Source organism: Alosa alosa, chromosome 6 (genome assembly GCF_017589495.1).
Source record: "Alosa alosa isolate M-15738 ecotype Scorff River chromosome 6, AALO_Geno_1.1, whole genome shotgun sequence".
NCBI classification, from domain to species: Eukaryota; Metazoa; Chordata; class Actinopteri; order Clupeiformes; family Clupeidae; genus Alosa; species Alosa alosa.
In genome coordinates, this window is record NC_063194.1 from 1,960,089 (window position 1) to 1,970,680 (window position 10,592).

The following is a 10,592-nucleotide window of genomic DNA, read 5'->3' on the forward strand; positions in this document are numbered from 1 at the left end:
ATGTAGAGCTATGAGCTTGCTGTGGTGAGATACATGTCAAAATATAAGAAAATAATCAGATCTAGATAGCCTACACTCTGCTGAAAAAACAAATTATTTATTATGTGTGTGTGGCACTTACAATGACTAGAATAAACCCTTATGAATAAAGGTAGTGAAAATGCCCTAAAAACAGTTTAGGGTTCTAAGGGTTAAAGAGCACAGAAACAGTTGTCACATTCATAAACATTTGTTCTCTTTTTTCACGCTTTTCAGTGAGCACTATAATCTCTTGTAATTACAAATTACAAATGAACTTATAAATTCACTCCCAAATCACCAGGATACATTTCTTTTCTTTGCAGGGTGAACTATTTTGCAACATTTTCTGCAGAAATGTAGAGCATTCCATTCTCTTTTCTAGGCTCTTTTGAGGTTTGTCTGGTCCCTGAACCCTCTAATCCCCCCTTGTCTGGTCCCTGACCCCCCCGTAAATCATAGCAGTGAAGAACCCATACAATGAGGCACTGCACTGTAATAAGTAGACTCCGTGGGACATTAGCTGTAGGAGTGGAATCACAGCCCCCAGACCGTCACAGTAGTCTATGTGGATTTCATGAACAAAATCAAACATTTGTCTATAGGCTCCCTGATTGTGACATTGAAGTGAATTCATTCATCAGAGTAGAGATAGTGAGGAGAGAAATAGTGGCCCCTGGATGTGCGACTCTATGCTGAGGACAGGGGGTAATGAATGCCACAGGGAGATGTCTTCTTCTGACAGAGCCCAGATTCTTTATGCTGCACATCAGTAACCTCTCCCTCCTTCACCGTGTTGAACTTTGCTTTCTGTGCAGGAGGACAAGAAGGACTGCTGTTGTGCATGTGGAGGCCTGGCCAGAGTGGATGCCATGCAGCGTTGTGAAATCACACAGATGCAGCTTGATAAATGCCAATATTTCGGAGGATTGTGACCAGATGTTCAACGATAAACGTCTGCTCTTTCTCTCTTGCTCTTCCACTGTGTGTTTGTGTGAGAGAGCAAGAATGAGAGACAACAGGAGAGAACGAGACAGAGTTTTCACGTGTTTACTTCTACATTTTAATTATTATAGGCAAGTGTCAATGTACTGTATATATACATCTAGTTTAAGCATTACTTCCAAGGGCTAGAACGAGATGTTGGTGAACGCGGATTTGCTGACATGATGTTGTTTTCTAGACACTTTACGTAAGACGTCTCACTGCTGGCAGCACAGTAGCAGCCAGCTTTTTAGGGTGAACACTCCGCAGAGCGAGTTCTTGGCACAGCCATGCCAGTCCATCAGTTCTCTTCTGGCTCAGGGCAGGGCATGGCGCGCAATCTAACAGTGCCACTTTGGACAGGGTGAGGTTGGCATGGGCTCCCTTTTTTGGCCCTATCTGTCACCCCCTCAGTGGATGGCGGGCTCGCTTGCGTGCTCCTGTTGTGTAAGAGCACTCAGATGTACCCGTTTTTTGTTATGCTCTATGGGCCCTATCTTGCACTCTGGCGCATGGCGTAAAAGTCGCTTTCCACCCGGCGCAAAGTTTATTTTCTTAATTTGCACGTTTATTTTTTAAACAATGCGCCCAGGGGTGTGGCAATTAACAACCTAGGGATTGTGCCTGGCACATTGTCTAAAAATCGCTATTGTACACCACCTAAAAAACATTACGGCACTGACCAGGAGAAACCTGGTCAGAAGTCTATGGCGAGTTGTTTATATGTTATTTTAAGAGCACATTGTCAACAGTCATATTAGCGGGTGCACAACGCACCATCCTTCTATCCTCCATGAACGCGCACCAGCGCACATCCATGCAAAACATTCGAAATTACACGATTAGGCTACAATGGTAAACATAATGAGAATAAAGGTATTACGAAATACATCTCACAATGCATTTGCAAATTGGTAATGACGGTAATGAAGTGATTAGGCGAGAGCACAGCTGAAGACAGGAGATATAAGCAACTCCTCTGCAGGATAAACATTGTTTTAAACGTTGTTTTATTCAGTCATTTGAAAAATATTAGGGTAAGTGTCTTTTTCCAGCCTATGTTTTCGATGGTAACCCACTGTCAGTCAATAGTGAAAGTAACTTACTGCATATAACTGTCTTTGACTGACACCATGGTGAAGTTAGTTTCACTTTGCCAATGAGTTCAAATAATAGACGAGTGTAAACGCATAAAGGCTATGCTAGGTTTTAGTAAAGCAAAAAAAGGTTTAGTGGAATGACTGTTCCATACGATCTTGCAAGCAGACTCCTTGAAATACGCCGTTGACTGTCAAAATACCGATGCATTCTTTGCCGTTAAAGGGAATGACAGATGTCATTCTCATTGGTTTAAATGATGTTACGCCCCAAACACACCCATGACTGATTAAGAAACCTAGGAACAGCTTGTTGCGCCATGCGCTCGACGTTTGATAACGAAAACACTCCCAATGTGGACTGGACATCCTACTAAATTTGAATACGTTTTTGACGAGTGACGATGCGCTTTAGACTGTCATGATATGGCCCCATGTCTTACCGAGGAGGGCCCTGCTGGCTAGTGGACCAAGCATGCATCCCTCAGTCCCTCTTCCAGAATTCTCATGTTCCAACGCTGTGGTGAAAAGCGTAGCGCCCACACACACGAGTAGGAACTTGTGTGTCCGAACCTTATATCTGCTGCCGAAAAAAAACCCACAAGCTATCAGGAGACCGTGGCTCAGGGAAGAAAAGCCATCAGGAGACTGTGGCTCGGGGGAAAAAAAGAGCAATCATTGTGGTTGCTGTGGCTTTGATCTGCCTCCAGGAAATGTAGCTCCATGTTTGACCACCTCCAGTTTTGATGGATGTTCCCGTTGTTTGAACCTGACAGCATAGATACACTCACAACTTGGCATACATGCTCTTCAGTTAAACATCATATTTGGAGGAAAAGCATTTCTGGTGGGAAAATTTAGAGGGGGAAAAAATAGTTTCATTAATAATTATGAAGTTGTACTGTTTTCACCAAGACATCCTATTGAAATATATTCCAAATTGGTTATATTTTGTGCTTGGCAAGTATTGCTTCAGAGCTAAATAATGAATAGTTTGAGTTTTTAATGCTGTTGTACATCATCTGAAGTGACTCTCAAGTGTCGAAAATGCTTTGGTTCCCATGGAGGAGCCATGGTTTGCATTTATGTCACACACCACACAACTTGCACAGCTTAATCAACACTGATTACCAAGTGAGTGCAAGATGAAAGGTTCAAAACCACATGGTGGGAGGCAGGCAGCTGGGCTACATCTACCACAACGTCCGGCACGGATCTGCATAGACCTGGTAAGTCCCGCCCCTTCCGCTAACCCCGCTGGACCTCTAGGTTGAAAAATCATTAACGCAAGTGTCACAGTGCAAAGTATCATGTTTCACGTTTGTAGTGTTTTAATGCATTTATTTGTGTCCTGTGTGCTGTGTTTTGTTTTGCTTTGACGTGTGGACTTTGATATTCCCGTCACGGCTGTCCCAAATCAAACTGACAATTAACAAAGACTCAAAAACTCACAATCGAACCTATAGGAAGGGGGCTACTTAATTTAATGAGGGGGAACAGGTGTGTGGGAGTTTTTCTCCCTATATTTGCAGGATCGACAGACACAGAGCAGGTATCAAGTCAGGCGGAGAACTGCAAAAGACACAGTGGCCGAGCCAGAGGTGGCCGAGCCAGAGGTGGCCTACCCAGCCGGACACACAGCAGAGCAGTTCCAGGATTTCGGCATCCACGCAAAAGCTATATTCCGGGTGGCAGATTTGGTCTGCACCCGGCAATGTGAGTAGCTCCTTTTTGCCTCGAACAACATAACGTGTGTTAGTAGTGGTAGTTTGCTCCGTACTGCCCAAAGTCTCCCTTGTTTCAGCTGAGCGATTGCATCGCTGCTGGTGATCGGGTGGAGAGCTGAGTAGCCTGTGGAGGACTTACGGGAAGGTACCGAGCTATTGGCACATTTGTGGGTTGCCGTGCGTATGACTGCTCGGCTAGGCTAAGCCGGGTGAACACGAAGCTACTAACTCGCTTGCTTGCTTGCTCGCTCGCTCGTTTGTCTACTGCTGTGCTGTGCTGACTGTGGGAACTGCTGTGTTTTTATTACAGTATTGTATTTGGTGTACATTTTAACTGTGAATTTGTGAGTCAAATTGACTGTTTATTTATATTTAATACATTTGTAATAAGAGTTGAGCTCCTTTGCCTCATTGATTAATTGCACTGCCTACTGCCGTTTATCTTACAGTAAATTACTTAAAGCTTAACCTATATTGCTGTCTGGTCACGGGCAGCCTTAAGGCTACTACTAATCTGGTGACATAAGTGAATGTGAGAAAATAATTATTTTCTGGTCCCGTTTGAATTTTGCCATGAATGTCAACATATGTTGTCTGTTAATTTTCAATATAAATTTTCGTGTAAAGAATGCTACAATTTAGCAGGTAGAAGTTTGATGCGGTTAAACTTTGTGTGAGGGCACTTTGTGGATTACAACTTTCTCCTAGAGGACAGCTAACTAGTTTCCCATAACAACCATCAGATGGTCGAGATGAAGAGGGTTATTAAGAGACTTTGAACACAGTGGACCATACAACTTTACAATCACACTGTATCATAGTGTTAATGTGTTGAGTGAAGCTAGACATGTTTCGACTATTTTTGTTAACTTACCTTGTGTTTATTCCTACCGTTACAAAAACTAGCATATCAGCTAATGTTAGCGATTAGCTCACATCTTTCTCGTTATGTCTTTTCCATAACTGCTAGCCGAAGAATCATACAATATACTCATAACATGAGATTATATTAAAAATTCAGACAAACAGGACTACAAAATAATTATTTTCTCACATTCACTTGCATTGACAATTTTTCAATCTAGAGGTCCACTCGGGGTTTAGCGGATGGGCGGGACTTACCAGCTCTAATAATGGACCTGATCCAGTGTCCAAACGCACATCGGTCCAAAATTGGTCTGGATCCGTTTGATGGATCTGGTGCTAATAAGGACTAAAACTGGCCCAGTTCCGTACAAGGGGGCAGGTGAACGTTCGGAGAGCGTAGACACTATGGCGGATCTGAGGCTAAATAGTAGACCAGTTCACCTAGCCATCCCCATTGAACCCCATTCAATTTTGGTGCCACTTTGACATCAAATAACATTACAGCTGAGTGTTTTAAGCCTTTATATGAACTTTTTCTATTTTTGGAGTAATACAACATTGTGTGATTGGCGTCTAAACCTCGTAACTGACTTACCGGCTGAGTAATAAACCTTTTTCCGAAATCAATGCTAAAGTGACGTAATAAGCATACAACCAGAGCGGGTGAAAGCGTCGCACAGGAGCAAAATAACCGTATTCTCTGGATAAGAACGAAAGCATCGGAGCACATTTCAGCTAAGTTTTGATGGATTGACAGTAGCCTAGGCTATGAATGTGGCGAGTGCTGTTTATATTAAATCACATTTATCTACGAACAACTAGGACATTTAGAACAGTAATGTAGACATGGTGGTAACGAAGTAAGTGGCTACATACCCAATCTCTCGGTGCAGCTATCACAAGAGTTACACGAGTCAGACTATGTGCCTACGTTACATTTACGTCCCCTGAGCCTGCGCAGAAGGCCTCGTCGACCAACAGGAAACGGTTGAAATTTGCTTCACCCGCCTCGATTGACGTCTACGTGATGACTCTGTCCATATCTGTCTATGGTTCTGTATGATTGCAGAGAATGTCTAATAAGGGGGGAGTGCAGAATGAATGGAGGTCTATGGAGCTATACCCCTCAAATCCACTTTTCTCTGGATATAATTTTTTGCCTAGAAATTTGAATGTTGCATGCGAAAGGGGGGGTGGAGAAAATACAGACCGCTGAGATTTATATTTTGAGTCACTTATTTGATCTAAAAAGCCTTTCAAATGCGTCTGACTTCACTCATTAGCAGAAAGCTAGTGGGGGGTGGGGGGGTGGCCTTTTCACAAGTGTCTTATGTAAGGGATAATGTATAGAACGTCGGTCATATAATGTATACAACGCCGGTAATTATATAATATTTCCCCCTCTCAAGGGCCCACATCGACCTGGCCCATAATAACTCATTTGTGATTTGCCCCCATGAAAATGCTATATTCTGCTTTAATCGCCCCTATCTTCAGTTAAGATGTTCAGAATTGCACCAAATTTTATGTGTATGATTGACCTGGCATTCTCTGGGGGTATGCCAAGTTTTGTAGAATTTCATCCATGGGGGGGGGTCTAAAAAAAATTAGGTTGTGTACATTTAGTGACTGTACACTCATTGGCCTGTAGATGGCGGTGCACACATACACATGCACACACACACAGGCACCCACATACTATCGGTATTAGAACGGCCGATACATAATTACAAATTCATGGCTGCATTTCTAGTATTGGCGATAAGTAATTGTTTGTCCACTAGATGGCGCATCGTTGCAGTGAGACGTAATTTCGTAGGAAATTAAAAGTGGGTTGGAAAAACAATGGACGCTTCCTACAAGGACTAGTTTACCGCAGAGAACGTCTAATAAGGATAGGACGATGTTCACATGAAATGTAATTCCCATTTCTTCTTGAAGCCGAAATAAATCTGAGGATGTTTATCGGACATGCTTGGTTTTTCCTGCAGGTACGTTAATCTTATATCAATAAGGACCTAGGTAATGTTACCGTTAGCGTTGGTTGAGTGATTGAGGCCAATTTGATTGATTGCATTTGTAGAAAACTATAAATGCGGTTATACCAAGCAAATTGATAGCAGCACTGTAATTGTATCTTTCGACTGTCATTTGTTGCACATGCTACAAAAATCATTCTGTGCAATGGAAGATTTACCAACGTTACACCGGCCTGATACATACGTGCATGGGCGGATTATGAACTTTCGGGCCCCTGGGCCCAGATGTATTAAGGGCCCCCCACTAATTGTGGGGGTCCTCCCCCAGAAAAAATTTAATTTGTTTTATGTGATTTCCTGTATTCTGGTGCATTTTGGGGATGACTATACTAAAAAAACTAGCATGGTTAGCATAGTTAGCATGCTAGCATGTTAGCATGCTAGTTAACTATAAAAGTTTCAAAGTTGAAAAGACATAGCAACCCGATCTGTTTGAAGACCTACGTTACAAAGTTTGAATGAAGTTTCTAAGTTAAGGCGAGACACGGCAGGTGAAAACAGTTTTTTTTTTTTATGCACTGGTCAATTTCGAGATTTTGAGCTAGTATGTTACCTTAGCATGTATTCTCGCACTACTACAACAAAAAAGTCCGATTTACACATTTAGGTGTTTATTTCATTATATTGTGTCTACTCGCGCCTGTATATTTCTCCTAAATTCAGCAAAAGTTAGCATTCTAATCTTGCATGCACTCCCGCGACCGTGGTCCAAAACATATCATGTGTACTACCGTTGGAAAGCTCTGTTTTTCCTGTATCACGCTATGTGATCCATATATGGACACTTCCTTTGTATCAGCAACCAATCGCGAAAGTTCAAAGGCGAGTCTAGGCTGAGAACGGAATCTCATTGGCTGTCTTTCAAGACTGTTTTCTCAAAATGAGTTCTCTCACACTCTGAGCTCAAACTCCACTTCAGAAGCACGTACATACACCAAACTTTCTAGACTTATGGCTAACAATATGTCGAAGATTTCTACAGAGGGGTTTGTTGATATATTATTCCTAGCCTGACTTACATGACATTTTATGCCTAAAAACATGGAAAAAAATCGATTTTTTTAGGGCTAGTGACATAATTTTCTGATTTACAGGATAACAAAAGTAGATATTCATAAATCCCTCTGTAAATGTTTCCCCATCTAATATCTGAACACAATGAAAACATCATTTTGAACCTAGCTGTATCCAATGCTCAGGTTTAGCGGCCTTAAAATGTATGCAAATTGGCGATATTTAATTAGATAATGCCTAATTTGCATATGTAAACATTAAATTACAGCAAACTTGTAATACATTTTTTTTCTCATATTAATGTAAGTAATCAACTGGGGTAGTTTCATAGTGATATCTGCTTGTTAAAAATTTTACCCTATTCACCTGTAGTGTCTCGCCTTAAACTGTTTAAGAGAAATTGCGTGCGGGAAAAAGTGGTAAGTGGAATAATAATAACTAGAAATGCAATTCCAAGGAATTACCAGTGCATGAAAATGCTAAAGTTGTGATGTAAAATATTAGCCTGGGTGTTCCCATGCTGCCTTGCGCGCGATTTGATTCACGCTGCTAAGGCAGCCTGGAGACCATGGAGCAAATTTTCGCCTGAGATTGGTTCCCCATCACAGAACAGGGGGGAAAGCAAGACGATGATGAGCTATGCACAGACACATTTGATAGACATCCGTGGCACCCAATAAACGGATCTGAGCATTTTTTTCAAATACGAGAAAATGAACATTTGGTTCCCAGACCACGTCTCATTGAGAAGTGTCTTCACGTTATGTGTAAGCTTATTGCAATTTATTCATCTTAATTTCCCTCTGTTCTCTGTTTGCAGGCAGTGAGTTGTGAGGACTGCTTCCCTGAGAACACTGAGTGCATTCTGGAATATTCCAAATGTGTGCCACTTCCATACAGAAGAAGTTTCAATCCCGCAAGAGTTCACTCACCAGGTAGACAGACAGACAGACACACACACGTAGAATAGCAAATAACATTATGTGTGTGCATGTATTTGTGTTTGTTGCTGTGTTTAGTTTATCCCCTTTTTTCATGTGTCTGTTTGTTGTTATGACTGTAGTGGGCTCCATCAACAGACCAGGGCAAAGTCGGTCTGTCCTGCTGCTACTACTACATGCTACTTGACTATGTCTGGAAGCCATGGCTGCTGCCCTCAACATGCTGTAAGTGTTTGTGTGTTTTGAATGAGGGCTATGTCACTGTGCACACTCTAATTTGTTTGACAAATGTGCAATGTAATGCATTAATACAGGAACTAATCATCATTATTGTCGTTTTTAATTATAGTCTTGAATTTTGAAGTTTAGCTGTGTTTACCATTATGTTGGTGGTAATGTAAATAATGTGTTGAATATATGCCAAACTAAGCATAATCATAATTTAGTTCAATCTTATTTTCTATTTACAGAAACTGAAACCCTTACAAATAAACTGATATCAATAATTAACATTGATGGTGGCAAGGGTGCCTTCATAAGGTAATTATCATTTTTGTTTGAACACCTGATTGACTTACCAACTTATTTTTTTAATGTTTTGATTTTTATCTTAATCAACAATACCATAATGTATAGCAATTGCTGTTTTATTTTTTTTAGGTGCCATCCAGCAAGTCCCAGCCTGGAGCCAGAGGCTGGCACTGCACGTCAGATGGGGGGAGGATCTATGTCAGAAAGGTGGTTTAAGCAAGAAGGAAAGAGCTTCTGCAGACAGTGTTGCAATTAGGTATGATACTTTTGAAAATTGATCTTAATGCCTTAATTAAAAAAAAAATAGGAAAAATCCAACCTTTTAAGGACAGCAATTTTCTAAGTGTTCCTTAAAGGTTGGATTTTTCTCTCTTTTTTTTTAAATTTTTATTAAGGCATTAAGATCAGATGATTTTTAAATGTATGTGTATGCTAAGGTTATGTAAACTTATGAGCACAACTGTAAAACATATCTCTGTTACTTCGAACTATTGCATCTATACCAGAAGAGTACGGACAAGGGCCCAAAATGTTTTAAAGGACGTTGCCCGCCCAGACCATGGACTGTTTAAACCACTGTGGTCAAGCAGAAGTCTCTGTTCTCACTCGAGGCAGGTCATTGAGAGGGGGCGAGTGTCACTGCGTAAGCCCCCTACTGCAGGCGAGAAAGCCATGTTGATTTGAATATTGATTGATAAATACAATAAAGGCCATGTAACAAATTTTATTGCCTGTTGTACAGTATATGAATTTTCATGGTAAAGTAAAATAAGTCATTGGGATTTAGCAGGTGTAAGTAAATAATGTAATTAAGTGTATGTAAAATTAATGTGAAATATTATTTAAGTTAAAGATGCACAATAAGCTCAGTACATAACCATCACTATCTCACATTTAAAACCATTACATAAATCACCATATATAAATCACATGATTAATTTTAAAAATAAAGGCATAAAGCCTATCGAAACGCAAATAAAGGCATACACATAAATGCCTGCAAAATTAGCTGTGTCTGGCAGTATATGGGCTGTATATGCATAGTCCCATGTTTGACATATCAGGGGGTATATGGGAACAAGAACAAGAGGTGTCCGGGGTCATATAAGTAGCTAATACTTGAAACATGGATCATATCAGGTGAGAATATGAAGTCTGAATATCTTGCATGTCGTCGCAGTCCCATTCAGGACTTTTGATATGCTCCTGATATGGCAATTGGCACTAAAATATCAGGAGCATATCAACCAATATATTTCCTGATATTACACATATCAGGAAATATATCACTATGATTATTCCCTGATTCAGAGCCTTTTCACCCAGTGTAGGTAGCATAACTCCTAAAAATGATTAGCTAAGTTAGTTAAGTAA

General features: G+C 40.8%; 1 long non-coding RNA gene across 4 annotated transcripts; it reads left to right on the forward strand.

Moving 5' to 3' along the window:
- The first annotated feature begins 3,155 nt into the window (after window positions 1–3,155).
- LOC125296413 lies at window positions 3,156–9,940 on the forward strand. 4 transcript variants are annotated; one of them, XR_007193749.1, is made up of 7 exons: window positions 3,156–3,815; window positions 3,904–3,971; window positions 8,567–8,681; window positions 8,810–8,912; window positions 9,158–9,227; window positions 9,348–9,474; window positions 9,725–9,940. It is a non-coding gene; the product is annotated as an uncharacterized LOC125296413 (long non-coding RNA). The 4 variants fall into 4 exon arrangements; XR_007193746.1 differs by having other exon boundaries at window positions 3,156–3,971; XR_007193747.1 differs by having other exon boundaries at window positions 3,156–3,971; window positions 9,728–9,940.
- The last annotated feature ends 652 nt before the right edge of the window (window positions 9,941–10,592 follow it).